General features: G+C 42.2%; 1 long non-coding RNA gene across 1 annotated transcript; it reads right to left on the bottom strand.

Annotated features, from left to right (window-relative positions):
- Positions 1-3,464: 3,464 nt before the first annotated feature.
- On the bottom strand, positions 3,465-23,290 carry LOC123353630. The gene is made up of 3 exons (XR_006574543.1): positions 23,171-23,290; positions 4,830-4,952; positions 3,465-4,071 (listed from the first exon to the last, which is right to left on the bottom strand). It is a non-coding gene; the product is annotated as an uncharacterized LOC123353630 (long non-coding RNA).
- Between the last annotated feature and the right edge of the window lie 1,724 nt (positions 23,291-25,014).

A 25,014-nucleotide genomic window follows, 5' to 3' on the forward strand; every position in this document is an offset into this window, starting at 1 on the left:
AGAAGATGGGCTATCTGCAGTATCCTACCCACCCACCCACCCCCCGCATCTATCAATGGTGTTTTAGTGTGGTTAAGATACCGACAGGTTAAGGTTGCAAACAACAAAATGGTGTTTATTGAGATACACAACAATAAACTAGGACTCCCCGCAACGAAGATAACACAAAGAATAACTGCCCGGTTGTTAACACAGATGATGGAAATGGGAATGAACCCCAAAGCCCAAACCTTTACCCAGTGGGGTTTTACAGAAATAACAGAGAAGGACTACACCATGTCTTGCAGACACTGGACAGGAGAACAGGAACAGGAACACAGATGGGAGTCAGGACCTCAGGGACAGGTGCTAGGAATGGGAACACAACAGGAATCGGACCTCAGGAACTTCGATGACTGGTAAGTAGATCTTCAGTATAGTGTCTTCTGTCTTCTATTCTTGATCTCATTGTCCTGCATGCTGAATGCGAACACTATCTTATGTGATGGTGGAACAGGTGAGTGGAGGTAAGTTAAGGGAACCTTGGTGGGTATTGCTGGTTCACCTTAAGTCCTATTCCCTTAGGGCTCTAGCTAATAGCAAGGCTGGTACACTGTGGGAGGGCGCCTATGCCTCACTAGGATGACCTGCTCTCACAGTATCCAGAGACACAGAATTCCCCTCAGAGGGTGAACACTCCCTTATATACATTCCTTGTTGCTAGGCAGATTTTACAGACATGAGACACTACCTTTCTCGCCTTTTCCTTGCTTTGACGCCAAACTCAAAAAGAGTGCCAAAGTTGAAGTAGAAGGGGTTCCAAGATGGAAGACAGGTTGTCCTTTTACCAATCCAAGATGGCAACTATGTACACTTAATAAATGAAACCTTCTCTACCCAACAAGCGCAGTGGAGGTTCTGAGCCTGAGTCAAGCTGGACCTAGAGTTAAAGTCCTCTTGCTCTTCAGTGTAGACACAGTCCCACTGAGCTCATGCTCTGGGAGTCCACCAAAAGTATCCCACAATCCCATGGGCTGACTTTCTTTGTCCTCTGTACAGTCAAGTTTGGTGGATAGTAAAGTTTTAGCAGATTGCAGCACGAACAAAGGGCTAGAGCAGTGTAGACATATCTAAATCACGTTGAAGTCACTTGGTCCCAGTCTTTTCTCTTACATCAGAAAGAATCTGGCATAGGACCACAATGAATTCAGTGGACTTACACCAGTGTAAAAATTGGTGCAAGTGAGGAAAAAAGAAGTGCAAGAGCAAGCCCATACATAAAAGTGTCTATGAGATGTCTATACATTTGGTATAGTGCTGCAGAGTGACTTAGGAACTGTTCATGTAATCAAGGGAAAATTTATTATAAAGACTAGAAATTCTCCACTGTGTCCCTCTCCATAAATGAAGCTGTTGTAATTTGCTCTTTAGTAGGAGACTGGCTTCTCGGATGTATTGCTAGAGAAGATTGTCTATTGCAGTGCATGGAACACAAAACTAGAAAAGGAATTATTTGACTCAAAGTGTGTGGTCCTGGATTTAGCAGTGTTGCTAATGCCCATTAGTGCTAGAATTGTGAGGCTAAATAGCTCCATATTACACTGAAAATATATTATGACTATGCCATATGTCTATATCTAGCAATTCATTTGTTGCTAAGAGCGTAGCTTTTACCTGATAGTGTTCATTTCCATTGGAACTCATTGAAGTCCCAAACTGCAGTGTTCAGACAAAGCAAAGCTGAATCTACAGCTCTATTTCAGTTCCAACAGCAAAATATGAGCTCTTCAAATGTATTTGCATGAGCCCTGGTGATAAGTCTTTTCTGGCACTAGAGACCAGTATCCGGGATGGGAGTTGAACTCTATTAGAAATAGGAGAGTCTCTTCAACCCTCCCTTCACTTTAGTGGCAAAATATTAACAAGTTGCTTCTAGGATCCCCTAAAACCTCCCTCTGTGAGGAGTGTGTACTATTAGGAAGCCAGACAAGAGAGGTATTGGGGAAGGTTCTAGGCAGAGGTTCTGCAGAGAAGCAGAATGTAGCTTTGATGATGATACTGTTCCTATTCTAATAAAGTTCCTTGTTCAATTCCAAAAGAAAGTGGCCATGTGTTTCTTTAACACTGTCCCATAGCACTCCAATACATCACTGGGCTAACCCTAGATAGGACCAAAAAGGTTGATGTATGGCACGAAGATACTACAAGAAAACCAGTTTTCATGAAATTTTCAGCCTAAAAGTATTGATATACAATGTGGCAGGAGACATTTGTTAGAATAGGGAAATATTTGTGGAGAGGACATTGTCAGGTGGTAGCAGCCTGTAGCTCTATCAATCCAGCCCATGAATCCTGCATTTAATTATAGATTTACTTGATCTGTTTGTGGGGGGAAGGAACATACTCATGCTCTGCTAAGAGTCTAGCTGTCATTTAGCAGAATAATCCTTATATTTAATGATAATTCTGGAGCCTTTTTTGAGGGAGAGAGATGGGGAAATTAGTTTTTGATTAGAAAGAGTAACATGGGGCACTGTATATCTTCTGAAAAATCCCTGGGGAAAAACATACTGGGCAGGAGATTTTATAACAGGTCATACAAGGCCAAAATTTCAGCAATTACCAACATTTGCAGGTGCATCTATGTGAGCTCACACAATCTTGTTTTTGCATGCCCAAAGCTTATAAATGCATGACTGACTGCTACGGCCACGGGCTAATGAGATATGGGCTAATCTTCAGATATGCAAATTGATGCACCTCCAAATTTTCGGCGTTCAGTTAAAGATGCACACTGAGAAATTTGTCCTATGATGTCACTACATTTGCAAGAAATACAGCTGAAAAAATATTTTTTGAATGAGAAACTGTAACTGATATTCAACATTTCCTGATGCTTCCTTAAAAATAAATATCTTGCCCCTTTCCCAAGTAGGAACATAGTATGTTTCATTTGAGGAATAGCTTTCTGTGGAATTACAGGTAAACCAGGTAAACATTTCTTAGTACTAGTCAACAGTGGGCAAAAAATGTTTTTTTACTTAACGGAAGGGGAAATTTAACACATCAATCACGTGTACTATTTTTTCTTCCATTTATCCCATCCCACATACTGAATGCATGTAAAGCCTAATGATTTTCTCACTTTTATTCCACATGCAGTGAAGGTGGGTTTGGTTATTGCAGGCAGTTGTATTTAGAAAACAAAAAGTGACTCTGATAAAAGAATGATTGCAGAGAAACCAAGAGCAAGGAAGGCATCCAGATGGACCAGAAACCCAATTTCTCTCCCCTCTTGACCTTCCCCCTATTACTTTCAGTTAGTTTAATCTTCCTTTATTCTCTAGCATCTCTTTAAAGGGAGAGTTGTTTGATTTTTAAAAAGTAAATTTTGCAACTGTCAGCACTGAGTTTTCCCAAGGGAATTAATTGTGTCCTATTTTCTAGGCGAAATTTACTTATCATCACCATCACATTAAACGGAGGTCTGTGCTAAAGACAATTATTCTGAGTAGATCTTAACTCAAACCTCCTCTGCCAAATTTGACAAGTCTTGTCAGAATCTTTAGCTCATAAAGATGAGTTAATTGCACCTACAAAACAGATTTATTGATTGGATGGACAGAAACATACTGCAGCCACTTAGCCCCCATATTCCCGTAAAATGTTGGAGAAAATTATGAGCGAGGGAACCTCTTAATTTGTGTGGGCTTGAAGTGCCACTACACACTTGTGAACATGCCACTGCTTGACTCGAATGAAATCAGCATGAAGTACCACTTTTCTGTGTGGTCAATACTTCCGTCAAGGATCCACAGTTGCATTGCTTTACTATTGCCCTGCTCTACTGCAATGGTTGGACAAGCAGCTTTCCAAATTTTGTTGAAGCATTCATGAGAATGTCATACCCAGGAAAGGTGCAGGACTGACAGGCCGGAGCATGACAACCTCCATGGACAGATATAGTATGGGCAGATGCAGGGCAGCTTCTTCACACTTTCCTACCAAGTAAGGTGCCTCAGCCCGACACTGCAGGTACTCTCTCTTGGAAGAGAGGATAGATGCAAGTCCATTCAGTTACTGGCTTCCCTCCTGCAACAAGATTGTCAATTAAGGTCAACAAAGATGGCAATTAATTAATGGTGGTGGGTTTTGGGACGTGGACACCTGGCCACTATGAACCCAACTGAAACCAAAATAATTTCACATTGCAACAGGTGGCAATAACTTTCAGACTCTCTTGACATTGGCTGAATTTGAGCAGGCAGCCTAGTTGCTGAGAAGCTCTGCATTCCCAATCCCGGGAGATGTTCAATACCCCTTTGCAAAAGAATTATTAGACAGCATAAAATTGAAGTTGAAAATTCATTTATCAGCTTCTAGATGAATGCCTACAAGCTAGAACCATAAACATTCACTCCATGGGGATATATAGCAAGCAGCCTGGGGCTGAATTTTTTTCAAATTAAATTTCAACGTAATTGATTTTGTTAATTTTAAATTAAATTTCATTTTAAACTAGTGTGCTGTTTGGCATGCTGCTTTGTCTTTATGGACCTCCAGACTTATTTCAGGTAAATCTAATTTTCAGAGTGATTTTTTTCCTCTATGTAAGTCTTATGATTAAGGCACTCATAGAATCATAGAATATCAGGGTTAGAAGGGACCTCAGGAGGTCATCAGGTCCAACCCCCTGCTCAAAGCAGGACCAATCCCCAACTAAATCTGGCCTGGCCTGAGATTCAGAATATCCCAGCTTTGCCACAGACTCCCTATGTGATCTTGGGTGAGTCACTTAATCTTTTGCTGCTTCCACTCCCCATCTGTATAATGGAGACCGCAATACTCACTGTCCCCCATCCTTTGTCTCCAGTGTCTACTTAGATTATAAAAACTCTTCTCGGGAGCATCTCCCTTACTGTGTTTGCCTACCACAATGGATTCCCAGTCTTGGTTGCAGCCTTTTGTCACTACTGTAATATAAAATAAACAAACAAGATTTAATTTATTTTCTCAGAGCACCGAACAGTTTATTAGCTGAAATACTAAAGTATGAAAAGTGGCAACAGATCTTTTGCAGCATCGTAAGAATTTTTAATATGCATCACATGCAGCCTATTATAATTGTCTTTACCAGATTTATCCCTGTCTACAATGAATGGAGACTATGGTCCTAGTCCCATTGCGTCCCACAGCAAAAACTCCCACTGACTTCAATGAGAGTTGAATAAAGGCCCATGCAAGCAGCTCTTTCCTACAGAATCATGTCTAAACATGGTTGTTTTCAGGTGATCTAATCATGTGGGTCCTTTGAAACCTAAACGTTACTGTTGCCAGATTGTAACAACATTTTACTGCTGTGTAATCCTCTTAGAGAGAAATCCCTGGAGCAAAATGCTGGTCTTTTGTGTTTTTTTTTAAATAATAAATCTCCACCCACTGTCCCCACAAAGTTGGGTTGCATTTTCTGGTGTTTGTTTCTAACTTTTGCCTGAAAAAGAGCTGACTGCAAGAGGCAGCAGGGGCTACTGGAAGGTACAATGCCTCCCAGCAGGGGCTGGCATGCAACACTCAGCAGTGCGGTGGCTTAATGCCTTTAGAATTCTAAAGCTAGGAGAATTCGTGCTAATCATACACTGGGAGCGCAGCCCCAAGAGCGGGTACCAATTACAACATGCCTGTTAATTCTTGTTCTCAGAAGTAGGTGGTTTTCTTTTATCTGAACAAACCGTACTTTGGACAATGACAGTCAAGAACTTTCCACCCATTGGCTAGATACCCACTCAAGTTTACAGGCTTTACATTGCTTCAGCTTTAATTTGAGCTCATTATACAGCCCAGCAAGCTACCTGCTTCAAATGGTGGCATATGAACAATTGATGTATTTGATTAAATCTGCCATCCTTCAGTCAGACCATAACCCTTTCTGAAGGTTTGATACCTCGAATGTGCAGGGCATGCAGATGCAAGGTGAACCGTGTGGAAGTAGAATAGACCTATTCCGATTTCTTTAGTGGTAAGTATACACGCTGGGATCTTCCAGGATTTAAGAGAGAGAAACCCTTACAAGGAAATTAAAAAGAATATGTTTAAAGTTGTGAACCTAAATCAACAATTCCCAGATCATTTGCACTGAGGAAGCTGTCCATGACTCATGGCAGGATACCTTATTTTATATACAGTATGAAGTAAATATGTAAGGAAGTACTTTTAAATTTGCTCACTTTTCCTGTTTTCAATGACCTTGTAAAATATATAAGGCCAGAGCCTCAGCTTGTGTAAATCCATATAGCTGACTAGCTCCATTGGCTAAGGCTCTGGCCCCTGTTATTTTAACATAGTCTATAGAATATATGTTAGAATCTCATATTTCTTGAGTTTCCATGTTCTGTAGCATTCTAGCCCCGTTGCTAGAAAGAACTTTCTGTGTTTGATGTCCACAAGGCCTTAAATGGCTACTTAGGGCTAGGTGGGCATATGTGTGAATGAAGGCAAGAGAACCCAAGGAGCTGCCACTCATGCTCCCGGTGTGCAGGGATTGGGTGTATCTAGTGATATTAGAAACCACATAGGCTGGGACAAAGGCATGACCATGTCTCCAACCCCCTTCCACTGTGGACAGAGTGCACTGGAGAGATAAAGAGAGAAACTCACAATTAGGGTGACCAGACGTCCTGTTTTTAAAAGGACAGGCCCATATTTAAGCCCTCCTACAAGTGTCCTGACTTTTTCTTTAAAACGGGCAAATTGTCGGGTATTTTCTGTCTCTCCCCCACCCCATCAGTACTGGCAGTTCCTGCTGCTGGCAGGATCCCTGCTCGCCAGACGCCCGCCCACCAGCAGTGAGTGGGGGGGGTCCAGTGGCTGATGATGGGGGTGGGTGTGCAAGGCTGGTAGTAGGGTGAAGCTGCAGGAGGAGCCGAGCCCTGCATGTGCCAAAGCCCCACACAGCACTGGTACGGGAAGCCTCTCTGCCCCTGGCAGGGGGAGGGGGAGAGCGATTTCCAGCTTGTTTGTGCCCCAACCCTGAAGGCTTCACAGCAGCCCCATGGGCAGGGGCTTAGCACCTTCTTCAACTCCCCTCGCCCTGGGTCTGCCCACAGGGTGCACGGGGCTGCTCTGTCCCCTAGGCACCCTCCCCTGCTGAACCATCTCTCTGGCTGGGTTTGCTGAAGCCTCTGCAGTCAGGGCCCCTGGGCTCTGGTGCACAATGCATCCTTAGGACTTAACCCCTTCCTGCCTGTGCTGTAGCCGGAGGTGGTTGCATTATGTCAGGGGCCAGCAGCAGCCCGGAGGTGTTAGCTGCCTTTCGATACTGTGCAGGCAGGAAGGGACAAACAGTTTCCAGCCACGGGGGAGTGAGTGGGTGGGGTGGGGGGAAAAGAGATGAGCTCTGCAAAGACATGGACCAGGTAATCCCTCCCTCCCCCCGCCCCATAGTTGAAAGCAGATCCCATCCCTTCCCTCCTGCACAGTGCTGAAAAGCTGCTGCTGGCCACATTCTGGTGCGATCCCTGGCAGAAATATGATGGGCGGGGGGGAAGGCATGTGACCCACATGCCGCCCCCGTGTGTTGCCTCGGGAAGACATGGCACCTGGTACCAGGAGATGCGGGTCTATTCTGGGAGCCCAGCCAGGCGTGGAGGGCAGCGAGCAATGGGCAGGGAGGGGAGGGTCAGTTGGTCACCCCCTCATGTGAGAGACCTGTATGGGAGTGTGTGTCTGTCACCTCTCCCCATGTGAGCCCTAAAGCCTTAAAAATAAGAAGGTTAATAAAAAGAATCCAACTACACAGTATTTATTTTTAATAGGGTCTCAGTCAACTTGATGTTAATTTGAATGTTTGTACTGCATAGTTCTGATTGATTGCCATTGAACTCACTTGAATACGGGTAATTTTACCAAGTGTCCCGTATTCAGCATAGGGAAATATGGTCACCCTACTCACAATAAACCCTATAAACGGGCTGAATGAAATAGAAGCAGGTGCTGCCAGATGCACTTCCAGAGATATTGAGTCTATCTCAGATACAATGTGTCTGGGAACTGCTGCTGCTGAGTACAACTTCCTTATAATACAGTCAGTGACTTATAGCCGCTATCCAAACCTTTACATGTTACTACAGTGCAACACTGACAAGTGACTACATTGAAGAACTTCTTACAGTGCAATGTTAAATCAAAGTCTTTTTTCAGTGTCTTTAATAGCTGTCCAGGTGGATGTTAGCAATTCCATTTTGCAACGTTATGATTAATAGATTTATTCTTCATTTTTCCATTGTAGTTTTATTTTATTTCATAACTGGGAGTTGGTCTTTGTTAGTTAATAGCATGTTACATTAGGTTGTATTTACATTCTTTCTGGGGACTAATATATAAATAAAGGAGTTGGGGATAACCCCCCAGTCCTGGCCAACATTCCTTCCTTCCCTCAGTATTTAAAGAAAAGCTTCTAATGTTCAGAAATGGGTGTACCAAAAGTGGAAAGATAATTATAGTAGTCCACACTAAAGGTGCCCTATTGCTGCAGATTGGGCTTAATCATAGAAATGTAGGGCTGAAAGGAACCTCAAAAGGTCAACAAGTCCAACCCTCCATGCTGATGAGGCAGGCCCAAGTATACCTAGACCATCCCTGACAGGTGTTTGTCCAACCTGTTCTTATAAACCTTCAGTGACAGGGATTCCACAACCTCCGTTGGAAGCCTATTCCAGTACTTGACTATCCATAAAGTTAGAAAGTTTTTCCTAATATCTAATCTAAAGCTCCCTTGCTGCAAACTAAACCAATTAGTTTTTGTTCTACGCTCCAGTGCACACGGAGAATGATTGATCACCATGATTTTTATAACAATCTTTTATGTATTTGAAGACTTACCATGCCCCCCACCCTTTTCTAGACTAAACATGCCTAATTCTTTCAACCTTTCTGTGTAGGTCATGTCTTCCAAACCTCATATCAGTTTTGTTGCTCTCCTTTGGGCTCTCCTCAATTTGTTGATGTTATGTTCTACTAAGCTGGTGGCACAGCCAGCTTAGTAGAGGACCAAGGTTACCTGCCTGTCTGCTCCAAATCTGAGTGGTGTTGTGATCCCATGTGCCAGGTCACATCACCATGTAATCAAATTTTGGTCCAGCCGCACCTCTGTTGTGATGCTAGGGGTGGGCAGCTGGGTCATAGTTGAGTGAGTGACACTGGGTCCTGGCACATGGGATCAGAAGTCAACTCACTAAAATTTGGTCTGGCTGCCCTGCTGTTGGGTCAAGGGCCAACCCTGTTATACTAATCTCCTAGAACTGAAAGGGACCTTGAAAGGTCATTGAGTCCAGCCCCTTGCCTTCACTAGCAGGATCAATTTTTTTGCCCCAGATTCCTAAGTGGCCCCCTCAAGGATTGAACTCACAACCCTGGGTTTAGAAGGCCAATGCTCAAACCTCCCTGTACATGACATACACACAGGGAAGTTAGAAAAAAACCCAAACACATTGCAACCTTCCAGCAAGTGTAACACTATTTTATTTCTTCAAATTCACTATTTTATTTCTCCAAACACACAGTTGCTTAGACAACACAGCTGGGGCTCTGTAGCATGGGTGGTTAAGAGTGGGGTGGGCTTGAGAGACTAAGCTCCAGCTTGAGGTGCGACATCTGAGCAACGTTTACACCGCTATTTTTAGTGTTATAGCACAAGCCCTGCTAGCATAAGCCTGTATACTCGGGCTGGGAGGCTCACTCCCAGATGCATTGTAGACATACTCCAAAGTGCTTTCCACCCGCCCATCTTGGTATCATCCACATATTTTATAGCATATTCTCCACTCCATTATCCAAGTCATTAATGAAAATATTGAATAAATACCAGGCCCAAGACAGACCCCACTTGATATGTTCTCCCATTTGATAAGCAAACCATTGATAGCTATTCTTTGAGTAAGGAATTTCAACCAGCTGTGCACCCACCCTCTGGTCATTTCATCTACACCACATTTCCTTAGTTCACTTATGAGACTGTCATGTGGGTGTGTGTCAAAAGCCTTACTCCTGAAATACAGAAATATCACATCTAACGCTCCCCCCGCCCCCATCCACTAGGTCAGCAACCCTGTCAAAGAAGGAAATTAGACTGGTTTGGCATGATTTGTTCTTGACAAATCAATGTTGGCCTCTCCTGGTGTGAACAAACTGATTGTTTAATGATTTATTCCTTTTTAAAGACAGATTATGTTTGCCCTTCTCTAGTCCTCTGGGATCTCACCCATCCTTCATCAGGACGCAAGACACTGTGCAAAGTCCTGCAAAGACTTGACTTCAATAGGACTGCTCACAGCATGTAAGAACATAAGAATGGCCATACTGGGTCAGACCTAAGGTCCATTTAGCCCAATATCCTGTCTTCCAGCAGTGGCTAATACCAGGTACTTCAGAGGGAATGAACAGAACAGGTAATCATCAAGGCAATCACCCTGTCGCCTAAATTCCCTCTAAGCTGTGTCACCACGCAGCTGCCCATTAAACCCTGCGCAGAGGCTCAGGGCTGAGGCAGGGAGAAATGCCTCTCTCCCAGCATGGACCTGCAGCAGCAGGAGGAGGCATCCCTTCCTGCTGGTCCCAGTGCGGATCTGCCACGGCTTGGGGAGAGGCGCCCCTCCCCGCTGGCTCCTGTGCGGACTTGCCACAGCTGGGGGAGAAGCACCTCTCTGCCGGCCCCAACATGGACCTGCCCCGGATTTGCTGCTGCTGGGGGAGAGGAGCCCCTCCCTCGGCCTGGCCCAGGCCATCTGGAGCTGCCGCAGCCCAGGAGAGGTGCCTCTCCCCTTGCCCCGAGCTGCTGCAGTGAAAGAGGGCTGGGGAGAGTCTTCTCTCCCCACTGCAGCCCTGGGGCACCCTGCACCCCTAAACTCTCATCCCTGGACCACCCCAGAGCCTACACCCCCACACCCCAACCCTCTGCTACAGCCCTGAGTCCCCTCCTGCACCCCAGACTCCTCATCCCCAGCCCCACCCCAGAATCTTCATCCTAGCTGGAGCCTTCACCCCCTGCATCCAACCCTCTGCCCCATCTCTGAGCCACCTCCCACACTCTGAACCCCTTAGTACCATCCCCATCACATGAATTTTGTTATGTGCACCTATATGAAGGTGATGTGTCACACGTCACCTCCATATTGGTGCACATAACAAAATTCATTCCACACATGGACATAAAAAATTAGAGGGAATACTGCCTGTTGCCCATTCCCAGCTTCTGGCAAACAGAGGTTAGGAACACCATCCCTGCCCATCCTGGCTAATAGCCATTGATGGACCTAGCCTCCGCGAAATTATCTAATTCTTTTTTAACCCTGTTATAGTCTTGGCCTTCACAACATCATCTGACAAGGAGTTCCACAGGTTGACCATGTGTTGGGTGAAGAAATACTTCCTTATGTTTGTTTTAAGCCTGCTGCCTATTGATTTCATTTGGCGACCTCTAGTTCTTGTGCTATGAGAAGGAGTAAATAACACTTTCTTATTTACTTTCTCCACACCAGTCATGATTTTATAGACCTCTGCCATATCCCCCCTTAATCATCTCTTTTCCAAGCTGAAAAGTCCCAGTCTTAATCTCTCTTCATATGGAAGCTGTTCCATATCCCTAGGCATTTTTGTTGCCATTTTCTGTACCCTTTCCATCTTTTCTGAGATGGGGTGACCACATCTTCAAGCAGTTTTCAAGATGTGGGTGTACCATGGATTTATATAAAGGCACTATGATATTTCTGTCTTATTTTCTATTCCTTTCCTAATGATTCCCAACATTCTGTTAGTGTTTTTGACTGCTGCTTGACATTGAGTGGATGTTTTCAGAGAACTATTCACAATGACTCCAAGAGCTCTTTCTTGAATGGTAACAGCTAATTTAGATCCCATCATTTTATATGTATAATTTACTCCTGGGGGACTTCCGCGCCAAAAAATTAAAAATTCTGCATATTTTATTTGTCAAAATACCGCAATATAATCATGCTGGTTTCAATTATTTTGGTCATTTATTCATCAATTCATACAATGGATGGAGAATGGGAGTAGAGATCATTGGAGGAAATCCCTCAAAATCTTACCATTTTGTTGTCCAGACACCAAGTTTTGTGAGATCCCTTTGTAACTCTTCGGAGCCTGCTTTGGACGTAACTATCTTGAGTAGTTTTGTATCATCTGCAAATTTTGCCACATCATTTTTTACCCATTTTTCCAGATCATTTATGAATATGTTGAACAATACTGGTCCCAGTACAGATCTCTGGGGGACACCACTATCTGCCTCTCCCCATTCTGAAAACTGGCCATTTATTCCTACCCTTTGTTTTCTTTCTTTTAACCAGTTACTGATCTATGGGAGGACCTTCCCTTTTATCCCATGTCAGCTTACCTTGCTTAAGAGCCTTTGGTGAGGGACCTTGTCAAAGGCTTTCTGAAAATCTAAATACACTATATCCGCTGGATCACCCTTGTCCACATGCTTGTTGATCCCCTCCAAGAATTCTGGTAGATTGGTGAGGCATGATTTCCCTTTGCAAAAACCATTTTGACTTTTCCCCAACAGTTTAGGTAAGCAGAAGTCTGTTGATTCACCTTGCTGTGCTCAGAAGGAGGCAAGGACACAGGGTATGGGTTTTAACCAGGCCTCAACTTTAGTCTAATTACATCCAAGGTTCCTGTCAGGGGACAGCCCACAGTCACTCATGCCCCATTGATCCTTTGGCAATTCTTGGGGTGTTCCCACCACAGGGGAGCCAATCATCAGACTAGGAGGTTCTCTGGGCACTTCCACCTGCCCACTGAGACAGTCTTTAAAATAGTAAGAGAGACCTGGCTGAAGTTGTTCAAACACAGCTGCTTTTGCCAGAGTTCTTAAATTCTGCTGCTATCAGACACTGTAAAGAAGTCACAACACCTTTTGGAAGTGTACAGATCTACTTTAACACAACCATCAGCTTAGGCAATATATGGTGCATGATGGCCAAAAGGTAATCACATCATGGAATGTTAGACACTTAGCGAAGTCTTGTGTCTCTGGTCCCCTTGGGATGTGATATCCATTGTTATATCCTACTGAGTATTCATACTGAGATTGCAGAAACTTTTTGTAACAAGGACAAAACGTATAGTGTATTTCTTCAGCTAAAGGGAGATGAAGTTGGCAATTTATAATGTTGAATTACAGCTTCAGCTAAGCCTGGTGGTGTACAGAGCTTAATCCACCCCCTTTAAAGAGTTATTTAGAACATCTGCTTCATTTTGAGGAGATTTTCCAAATCTCCTCAAATGATGCAGAAAAATTTTCTGCATTGAAGGATTTGATTTCTTATCTTTTTTAACTAAAAGCTTTGGAGATGTAGCTATTTTAATGTTTTTCAAATTAAAAATCAATATACTTTGTCTTATAAAAAAAGGATTAATGACTTCCTCAGATGATAAACTGTATAATAAAGTAGTATAAATGAATAGTAGAATGTAGTCTTATAGCACTGCCAGCAACAGGTGCCCAGTTCAACAGAAGAGATTTCTAATAGGTTAGAAACTGTATTTTAGCCAGCTTGAATATCATTAAGACTGTTGCTGTGTTCTTTTTTTGGAAGCCTCCTCCACTGATTTTCCATTTGTGTATTCATTAGACTGAAAGCCTACAAAGTGCAGTTGTTAATTACCATCAGTGGTCTGTCTCCGAGCAACTTTATATTTCAGGCTAGAAGATGATAATTCTGCTGAGTACCTGGAAGACAGACTGGTAAATACTAGCCTTCTGATTTTCTCTTCACTCCATCTCTTTCAGACCTTTTGTAAGGAAACAAGAGCATGCACCCGGGAGATTATGTTCACATTGGTATAGCTCAAGAAAAATTTGGGGGATAATTTTCTTGATGACAGGATGTCATGTTCTCTCCTTCTGCCTACTAAGTTCTATAGTTAGCGAATGCGATGCAGCATGTGCAGGTATTTTGTGATGTTGGCAATTATGCCAAAGACACAAGGTAACAGAGAGTTGGCTTTGTTTAAAAAACAAAACAAAAACCCCCACCGTGGAGGTTAGCTACTTGTTTTAAAGTCATAGTTAAATATTATCATACAACTGAAGGGACCTCGAGGGTCATCTAATCCAGCCCCCTGAGCCGAGGCAGGACCAAATATACCAGGCCATCCCTGAGAGGTGTTTGTCTAACCTATACTTAAAAACCTCAAATAGGGATTCCACAACCTCCTTTGGAAGCCTTTTCCAGTACTTAATTATCCTTATAGTTAGAAAGTTTCCTAATATCTAACCTAAAATCTTTGCTGAAGATTAAGTCCATTACTTCTTGTGCTACCTTCAGTGAACATGGAGAACAACTGATCACAGTCCTCTTTATAACAGCCCTTAACATATCTGAAGATTGTTGTCAGGTCTCTCCTCAGTCTTCTTTTCTCAAGATTAAACATGCCCAGTTTTTTTTTTAACCTTTCCTCAGAGATCAGGTGTGCTAAACCTTTTATAGCTTTTATTTCCCTCTTCTGGGCTATATCCAGTTTGTTCCATATCTTTCTTAAAGCTTGGTGCCCAATGCTGGCACACAGTTCTTCAGCTAAGGCCTCACCAGTATCAAGTAGAGCAGAACAAGTACCTCCTGTGTTATGCTAAAAGGTATCTCAATTAAAAACAAAAACAACATATCAAGGAACCATGAGCACATAGCAAAACATTTATAACAAGTGCAACCTGATCTTTTGTCAGACAGTAACACAATATTAAACATGGTGATACTGATAAGCATTGTGCAAGAGGGACTTACCTACAGATCACTAAAAAAATCTACTGAGATCCTAAGTGAGATTGTAATACATCTCAGAACACAAAGCTCATAGACATAGCAACATGGGGTGGGATCTGATTAGATCACAGCCCGAGATAACGAGCACTGGACCTGATCCACACTTAGATGGGTGACCTCAAAGGAAATCCCAGAGTATGTTGCAGAACTTTGCTCTGATTCAGTGTTAACCCCCAGCATGTTGCAAAGGGGCTTTTTACACAAGATGCTCAAGATTATTTTTTTCGTCAAAATGCTTTTTTTGATCAGAAAAATGCCAATTTGTCAAAACAAAAAACCCTCCATGGGAATATCAGTTTTGATAAAACTTTTGTTGGGGACATTTACCAAGTCCACATGGAATTTCTGGTTGAATAAGAGACAGGTATTGCCTCATTCAGAGCAGGGACTTGACCCTGGGTCTCCTACTTCTCAGGTGAGTTCCACAACCACCAGGCTAATGGCTATTCTGGAGTGGCTTGTGATGAATGTGGGAATTTTTTGTAATATCTGTATCACTCTGAACCTATCCACTTGGCATCACTACCTGTTGGGTGTGTGTGTGTGTGTGTAAATCATTGATTTTCTCCCTGGAACATCGGAGATCAGCCTACATATCTGAGAGAGAGCCAATAGGAGTGCCTGGGTTGGAATCAACTCATTTGGATGGAAGGCCCTACAGAGACAATGGAAACCCTAATGACTGAAGATAAACACCTTGCTGAAGAAACAGCTGTGTATGGAAAACAAAGACTCAAGGTATCCGGTGTCTGTATGAAGAAGAGCAGGGTACACAGACACAGCAGGGCTCTCTAGGGACTGAGACACAAAGGCGATGGAAAAGATGAGGATAGACTCCGGGGAAGCAGAGAACGGAAGCCATGGCTTCACCATCAGAACCATATCCTAGCCTGTCTCTCTCATTCTAACCCAAAGACTTTCAGATTCAGCATGCCAAGTGCCTACTATATTTTTACCTTGTTTTGAAAAGGCAGCCTGGTGTCTGAGATCACTGTGTCCTGAAGGGGTGGGGAAACCCCGCCCCAAAACCTTTCCTGCAGGAGTCTGGCTCCACTAGACTTGATGAGGGAGCCATGGAAAGACGCAGGGATTGCTGGAGCCTGAAGGCCCAGCTAAAAGCCATAATGGCCACAGGCCTGCCTCTGTGGAATAGTGGGGATCCTTAGGGTGCAGCACAAAAAGTGGTACTCCCAGGAGACAGATTAGAGGCCCAGGTGTAGACCAGACCCTGTGAATCCATGACAGGTTTCTCTGTCTCTCTTGGGGAAGCTGTCCCATCTTGTAGAAATAATTAAATATTCTGTGAGAGAGACTGCCTCTCTCAGGAGGTGAGAGAGAGCAGAAATCTTGAAAAATATTTGCAGGATGAAAGGACTGTTTCCCACCCAGCTCTACTCTCTGCTACTGCAGGTGTCCCATTTCCTGTTAGAGAAAAGTACAAAGCTGAGATCTTGACTGCTTATGATTAGAAAGAACATATGGCACTTTTTACTACATAGAATGTTAGTGCTGGTCTCCCAGCCAAATCCCAACATCAGTAACTATGTTCTGGTTATGGGATAGTATTCTTCATTTCCTGCCCTAGATGTCTGTTATGCTACTTTTCACACTTTTAAACAGTGGCACCCCACTGGTGGCTGCTTTTCAATGGTGGAGAAAGTGATTACTGCATTTTCCAGGTTGAAATATACAGTATAATGACATTTTAATTGGTTCACTCTGCCATGTAGTTGCTCATTTTTTTAAAAAAAGAGATTGCTTTAAGGTTTCAGGAAAAAAAAAAGTTCCTTTTCCAATGGAAAACAGGAGGAGATCTGAAAACAGTGACCTTGATGACATTTTCCATTTCAAATATATCTTGTATTGTACATTCATGCCTACCAGCAAGGAATCTCTAGGAGAGGCTAATATGAAACTGTAAGGCATTTACAAACTGATGCTTTACTTTTTTAATAATACTTTGCACTTGTAGTCCCTTCCATCCAAGATCTCAGAGCTGCTAAAGCCTTGAGCTGCTGCTGTTATATACATTAAGCATGAAAGGTGATTAGAATTTATCAAGTCAAATAGTTAATATGCATTTCTATCTTTGAAAAATGGATGTTAAAATTATGTGAACATCCATTTTATTATGCCCAATATTTGTTTTCTATATAGTACAAAGCAAAAAGTACTGAGTTGTTCAAGAGTTCTATTTTATACACAAATTATACATTTACACATTAACTTATTTTGCTTTTACAACTCTAGTAGGACATGACATAGTAATTAATAAGGACTCAATCCTGCAAGATGCTGGGCACCCTTAACTGCCACAGGAGTGAAGAGTGTTCAGCACTTCACAGGATTAAGCCCTTAGTGCCCATGTGACTCCTTTAAATTCAAGAAGTGCAAATACTCTAGTGCTGCAGTTACATATATGTGTAGAGAGCTATGGAGATTTTGACAGTCTGTCACAGGATGTTCTGCATAATAAAATGAATCCAGGACACAGTACTGGTTGCCTGAATGTAGGTAGGAGGATCAATATGTTTTGCAGACAAGGAGATTAATCTAGAGCAACAAGCTATTTACAGTGGTGCCAATCACAGGAGGTGAGAAGAATATGTCCTGACTTACAGGATTGTCAAAATTTGTAAATGTATAACGATAAGCCTGTCAGACTGTGCCCTTATGCTGATGGATTTGAAAATACTTGATGAAACACTTTTAAATGTGGCCATGTTATAATTAGAATATTTTTTTCCTGAATAGAAATGACAATCTCAGACAGCATTGCATTTTGCTTATCACAGTTATTCCCCCAGCACTGGTTATTACCAATTCACCATATCATTTAAACACTTAAGATATTCTGTTTGTTTCAATTACTTTTCTCTCGAGTCTTGACTGGCTGTATAGGCTAGATAACCGAAGATGTACTAGAATCTTTACCTTATGAGTGAAGTCATATTCTGTAGGCTGAGGTGTTTTAGTTTCTGCATACTACAGCTCAAGTAGTCCTTGAAGTCACCTTGCTGCTTCACTCTACAGCTTTGTAAAGTGCTGCAGTGCTGTTTGTTACTAAGTGGGGAACAAAACTCACAGTATTCTAAGGAAGGGTTTTGTTTTTACCAGTGAGCGGAACAGTATCATCACAATTTTAACTTTGTTTTCTAATGTACTGGCTTTACCTATAGCACTGCATAGAGGAGTACACTACTTATTTTGCATCATTGCTACACAAGGTCTAGACAAGTTTAGAAGGCAGAGACTATTCTCTGTGTTTCCAGTTGAAGTCTCTATTTTTGTGGACATGTTTTTAAGTTAATTCTGACTCCAGTCCAAATAGTTCCAAAGTTCTGTCTGTGATGCCCTTAAGTAGTGAGTCAACCTATTAATAATTACCTCCTCCCATGATTTTACCATCAAGAAATGCACATGATTAAAGTGAATAATTAGTTATTTTAGTAACCCTTGCGCCATTCAGGCTACTGTTCGTTACCTGCTCTCAAAGCATCATATCTAAATTTAGGGCCTTATCCTTCAGATATTACCATCAGAAGTCCCACTGATGTCAGGGGCTATTTCTGGGAGTGCACAGTGTTTGCAGGATTGGGCTGCAACCAACTCCATGCAGGTGCAGGGAGCAACTCACCTGAAGCCAGTTACAGGATCAGGCCCTTAGCTTGTAACCTCTTTATAAAAGGACACAGTCCACAGCCTAAAGTGCCGAGCACATTTTCAAGCAGCAAAGACATTTATTATTAAAAAAATCTAGGTGTTTAAGGAGTTTTTGCACTAACTTATGTTTCTTCAACCCTAGTGTTCCTCATAATTTTTTTCAGCTTTTGTAAGTGTCTACTCAGTGAAAGAGTTTATAATCTGGTAACTCATTAGCAGTGCTTTCTGGCATCAGACTCCATAAAAGCAATTCACCAACTACAGATAAGTAAGAACAAGGATGAACCAAATCAGTACACATTTCTCACACTTCTTGTGCATAAAGAGTAAGACCAGGAAGATATAAGAAGTACATTGCTCCCATGTTCAAGGCCTGTTCTGGAGGAGACATGCTCAATCCCTTTGCCTGCCTGAGGAGAATCTTGTCTTGGGATTATGATATTTTTTTTAAATTTAAAAAAAAGTTATGGCAGGTTTTCATTCCATGTTAACTAGATTTTAGGTGACTTTAAAGAATCACCTCATCATTCAAGCTGTGTTGTGCAGGTAATTTAAAACAGTGGTTCTCAAACTAGGGCCGCTGCTTGTTCAGGGAAAGCCCCTGGTGGCCTGGGCCGGTTTGTTTACCTGCCGTGTGCGCAGGTTCGGCCAATCAGACTCCCACTGGCCGTGGTTCACTGTCCTAGGCCAATGGGGGCTGCAGGAAGTGGTGCGGGCCGAAGGACATGCTGGATGCCCTTCCTGAAGCCCCCATTGGCCTGGAGTGGAAAACCGCGGCCAGTGGGAGCTGTGATTGGCCGAACCTGCGGAAGCGGCAGGTAAACAAACCGGCCCAGCCCACCAAGGGCTTTCCCTGAACAAGCAGCGGCCCTAGTTTGGGAACCATTGATTTAAAATGTATTAGTGCTGGCCAAATACTAAAAAAAGTTAAGTGAATAAATTATTCAAAGAATCTTGCCATTATTAAATTAAATAATATATTTAATTACTTATTTGGCCTGCTACAAAACTGGTTAAGTACAGAAAAAACGTGTAGAATAAAATATTCTACGAATCTTGGCAATATTAATCAAATTAGGTATTTAGCAAATAGCATTTAGGTAGATCTAAACATTTTATAGATTATGTTTGAAGTTACTAGGAAAGAATATTTAAGTCTAAGGTCCTTTAGTGTAGCTTTCTCTGAAATGCATCCATTTCCACGGTCAGGGCCAGCTAGAAGGGAAAACTTTTATGGTCCCAAAACATGGATGAGAAGATGAGAGAAGAAAAAAGGAGAGATTTAAGTTTATTAGAAACCGAGGAATGTTTTGGAGAAAGAAAGAACCTAAACCAAAAGGGATGGGCTCTACCAAGAGTGGAACCAGACTGCTGGCACAGAAAACTGACAGGGTTAGTTAAGAGGTGGCCATGCTGATAGCAGATGAGTTTCACTGCTGACCAAAGCAAGGGGAAGAAAAAAACTGAATTATTCATACCTGTTGTTGGGTTCTAAATTAACTTTAACCCCTCAATATAGAGACTATGGGGTCTTCATGGACAGCTCAATGAAAACCTCTCTCTGGGTGCAGTGGAAGTCACAAGAGAAATCACAGTTAATACGTATAAAGCTTGGTATAGAAAATACTGACTATTATATAGTTATTATATAAATCTTGCCTGGAATACTCTATTGAGTTCCGTTCACCCAACATCAGAAAGAAAAATGATTCAGAAGTGGGTGAAGAAAGTGGTTAAGGGGTACCAAGAAACTTCTGTATTTAGAGAAATTAAGATTGAGACTGCTTAGTTTAGAGAAAATAATAACTGAAAACACGAGAGGTAGTGAATACAAAATAGAGGCAGAGAGGAATGTCCAATGGTTAGAGCATTGCTCTGGGACTCCAGAGACCCTGCTTCAAGTTCCTGCTCTGCTACAGCCTTCCCATGTGATCCTGGGAAAAGCACTGAGATTGTATGCCGAAATGTAAATTCCAGCTGGAGGAGACATGGCAGCATGATGGGCTAGCCATCTGAGTATGTACCTATAGTTTCAGATGAGATTTTACTTGAGGCATCTAATCTATCCTGCTGTTTGTTGCTACACTACTATTTTGAGCATGTGAATACCTGTCTGTTTCCTCAAGCATAATATTGCACCTGCAGCTCAAAGTGTAGATATAGTCTCTCTGTGTCTCAGTTCCCCATCTGTAGTAGTACTTCCCTGTCACAGGCATGTTGTGAAAAATAAAATACTTTGAAGACTGAGAGACACAATAGAAGGTGTATAAGCGTGTAAACTGGACAGAGAAGGTCAACTGGATGCTTCTGTTCACCCTGTCATAAAAACAGGAACAAGGGAACATTCAATGAAGCTGAAAGGCAACAAGTTTAGCATCAAGACATTTTTACACAATGAATAATTGCCTTGTGGAACTCATTGCCACAAGACATAAGTGAAGCAGGATTCAGAAAAGGAACAGACATTTATATGGACAGTTATATTGTTTCTATCCTATCTAATGTAAGAAGGGATACAAGTCCTCATGCTTCAGGACATGGTCCATGTGCTTATAGGTTAAGGAAGAAACTATCCCTATTGACAAGATTATTCCGTGATTGTCTACTCTACTGTGTGTAGTTTCTTGCACCTTGCTTCTAGACACTGCCAGAGACAGGACTGTGGACAAAACAGATTAATTAGTTGGTGTTCCTATCTCAATTATTCTACTGGAAATCCCAAGTAGCTCTGTGGGGTTCAGTTGAGTTGGTATCTTCCAGTGCACCTAAAATCTGGCTTACTGCATTTAAATACTTTAGTAGGAAGTAAGTTGCCTGTAAGGCTGCTCGAGCAACACCTCTCCTGTGCTGCTGCTGTCAGCAGTTAGAATAATTAACACCTGCCAGAAGGAAGAAAGGAAAGGCTGGATCCTGCAACTGGCTTCACATGGGCACATCTCTGCACCTCCATGGAGTCCCATTCAAGTTACAGACTTCTGCCTAGGTGGGTGTAGCCCTGTGGGAATAGCTGGTAAATGAGGTGGTCTCCATTCAGTGCTTTATGTTCAGTTGCTTTATGGAGAACTTCAGCTCAGTATTTGTAATTGTTTGGACATTTACCATTATGAGATTTTATCGCTTCTTTCAGATAAGAACTAATTCCTTTATATTTAAAATTTGTATTTTTAAAATTTGTGTTTTTAAACAAACAAGTTGAGTAGTTTTGCAAACCCGTGAACTGTATTAATCATTTTGCCAGCATCAGACTTTTTTCAGCTCTTCTCTTAAAGTCAACAAATTTGACAAACAGCCATAACTGAAATGATTCATGTTTCTAAATTGTAGAATATGTGCAACATGCTATGCTAACAACTATCATGTTTATTTTTAGGATGTTTAATCAATCTGGCTGGTTTCAACGATATTTTTGTCAGACCAGCTTGCAGTAAGCTACCCCTGAGTTCTGGTTGCCATGGCATAACAATGATTTCTTTAATCCAAAAAACCCCAAAACAAAACATCTTCAACAATGTATTATCCATAAAAAGCCCCAACAAAACAAACAACTGTGTCTATTCCATCCACCACATTCTATTATGTGAAACTACTAAAGCTTGGCTCCAGTGTTAGGCCCTAGTACAGTCGTACTCAGGACCACAGTACAGTGTCTTGTCATTAGTATTTTTAAATGCTTACTTTATACACAACAAAGCAAAGCACTGAACAAAATAAGTCTGGGCACTTTTTACTGTATTTTAAAAAAAATATAACCAACACCACATTGAAATAAAGTGCCATATATTGCAGAATTTATTCCTATCAGTCATAATTCCTCTAGATCTGCATATCCTATCTCCCACATTGGGTAACCTCAACAGCCCTATTGAAAGAAATTCAACTTGCCCCGTATCCAGACACTGGAGAGAAAAGAGAAGCTTTTCATGACATCAAGAAGGTTAATAAATCTAGGCTCTGGGAGAGAAAGCAAGAAAAGTGAGATAGATCTCTGACTGATCCCCCAAACACAATCCCCTCCCAGTGCTTTCAATCTGGATCTAACACATCACTGAATCTGACTGGTGCAGAAGGTGCACTACAGCAAAAACATAGAGAATTGTGGATGGTAAAAATGTAACAAAACAGTGGAAAGGTGCACCAGCCGTACAGACAGCACTTGTTAACTCCCGAGGAAGATACAGCAGCAGCAAAGCTGGCCATTCCACAGCAGAATGCCATAATGTACTAGAAAACAAAGTGACAAACCAGATGTATAACAATAAAATTATATATAAAGGCACAACTGAAAAATGAAGTTGTTACAATGCAAAGAGGTTTTTGAAAACAGTTTGACACCTTCCAGATTTGCCTTGCCCAGCTGCAACTTCCAAACTGAAATAATTCTTGCCCTGTTTCTAGAGCCACAAAAGTAAATTTAAAAAAATAATGAAAACCTCAGCATTGCCATAGCAAGAACTACATATAAACCAACCTTCTTATACATCAAAAACAGGCAGTAAGCCAACCAGTTTCCTCAAAGGGAAGATAATCATTCAAATAAGAATATGGAAATTCTGGAGGTTTCAGACAAGCTTTCAGAAGCCTGCACACTTATCTATAGTGGTCCCACTGCCATTGATTTTCCTCTCCACCCCACCCCTGCTCTCATAGTCTATGTAGATTAACTCTCCCCACAGCCCCCTTACCTGGCTTTCTTTTCATTAGGAAAAGAACAGTACTGATGACCTGCTACCATCAGCTAGCATACCTGCTCAACTCCCACACTGGATTGAGAAATTAAACCAAACTAGCTTCTGCTGGTTCCTCTGCACACATGGAGTAGATTCAGTTAATCAGGAATCTTAAAGAATTAACATGTGACTTTATTAGTGGGATAAAACCCAACCAGTGAAGCTTGAAAAATAAATGAAAAGCCACATTGAAATTTTCACTGCCAGCCAGCTATTAGAAGAATGTTGTGCTCAACTCTGAGCAATCGTTTGTGGATGTAACATACTTAAAATGAATGTTGCATCCCCCTTTAATGGCTAGCCCTTCTAAAGGATAGCAGCTTTCTAGCTAAACAGAAATACTTTTGTTCAAGTAGAAGAGGTCTGTGCACTGATGCTGAAGGTAACAAGTTAAAATACAGCCGATGATCTCTGTGGGGGTTGTGACAAAATTAGCATCCAAGTAGTCTGGAACTCTTGAAGACCAGAGATGACATTCCCTTATCAGGATGGGAAGAATAAGTGGCAAGCTGGTGAAATGTGTCAATACTCCCTCTAGTGGTCAGTGCATGGAAGATAGCAGCATTCTACCGCTGCCAGCTAAGGCAGTTGCTCAAGCAATAATGATGTGTGCTGAAAATTCCCCACTGGTCCCTGTCACCGAGCCTCAGTGGGTCACAGCTGAGAATATGAGATTCAGGACAAACTGCTGAGAAGTAGGGCAGACTCACCCCACGCTGGTGGTTATTGTCATTAGATTATACCAAGCCAATAACAAAAGTAAACATCTGTCTCACTACACTGGTTAACAAGAAGTCAAAAGTGCAGTCCTGTTAGGCATTTCAGCCCTCATTTCACCACTCAGACACTAGACTATCATGAGTAGTTACTGAAAACCAGTTTCATCAAACAAAGGGGTCTTCTGATCTCAAGAGATCAGCCACACAGCCAGGTCAATATATAACTCAGATCTTACCCAATAATCACGCTGCCACCAATCCATTAGCAAGTAAAATTTAAAGGTGAAGCAGGGTCTCTGGAGTCCCAGAGCAATGCTCTAACCAGTGGACATTCCTCTCTGCCTCTATTTTGTATTCACTACCTCTCGTGTTTACATTTACATTTCGAAATCAGAAAGACAAGCCACTGGCTTCAAAGCAGCTAAAGACCATGTGACTGTGTTGCTTTGTGGCAATGCGGCTGAACATTTAATAAAGCCAGGCTTGCTCTACAGGGCTGCAAATCCCCATGCCCTAAAAACAAGAACAAAAATCTCCTGCCTGTGTTCTGGCAATCAAATAAAAAGGCTTGGGTGACGGCAGCATTATTTCTGGATTGGTTCCACAAGTGTTTCATTCTGGAGGTCAAGCAGTACCTTGAAGAGAAAGCACTTGACTTTAAAGTGTTGCTGATCATAGACAATGCTCCTGGCCACCCTGTGGCACTCCGGTTTGCGCATAACAATGTTGAAGTCATTTTTCTCCCCCCCAATACCACCTCCATCCTCCAACCTCTCGACCAAGGCGTCATTAGCTGTTTCAAGGCCACGTACACGAGGCTTCCATTCTCATGGATCCTTACCGCTGTGGATGCTGATCCCAATGTTAATGTGATGGAGTATTGGAAGTCCTTCAACATGGCTGATTGCATCACTTATATTAAACAGGCAATGGATGCAATCAAGCCTGAAACAGTCAATGCATGTTGGCGAAACCTATGGGAAGACTGTGTGAATGGTTTTAAGGGTTTCCCGACCATTGACAAAGAAGTGAAACTCATTGTTCAGGTGGCCAGGCAAGTGGGTGGTGATGGCTTCATTG

Source organism: Mauremys mutica, chromosome 1 (genome assembly GCF_020497125.1).
Source record: "Mauremys mutica isolate MM-2020 ecotype Southern chromosome 1, ASM2049712v1, whole genome shotgun sequence".
In the NCBI taxonomy this organism is placed as follows: domain Eukaryota; kingdom Metazoa; phylum Chordata; order Testudines; family Geoemydidae; genus Mauremys; species Mauremys mutica.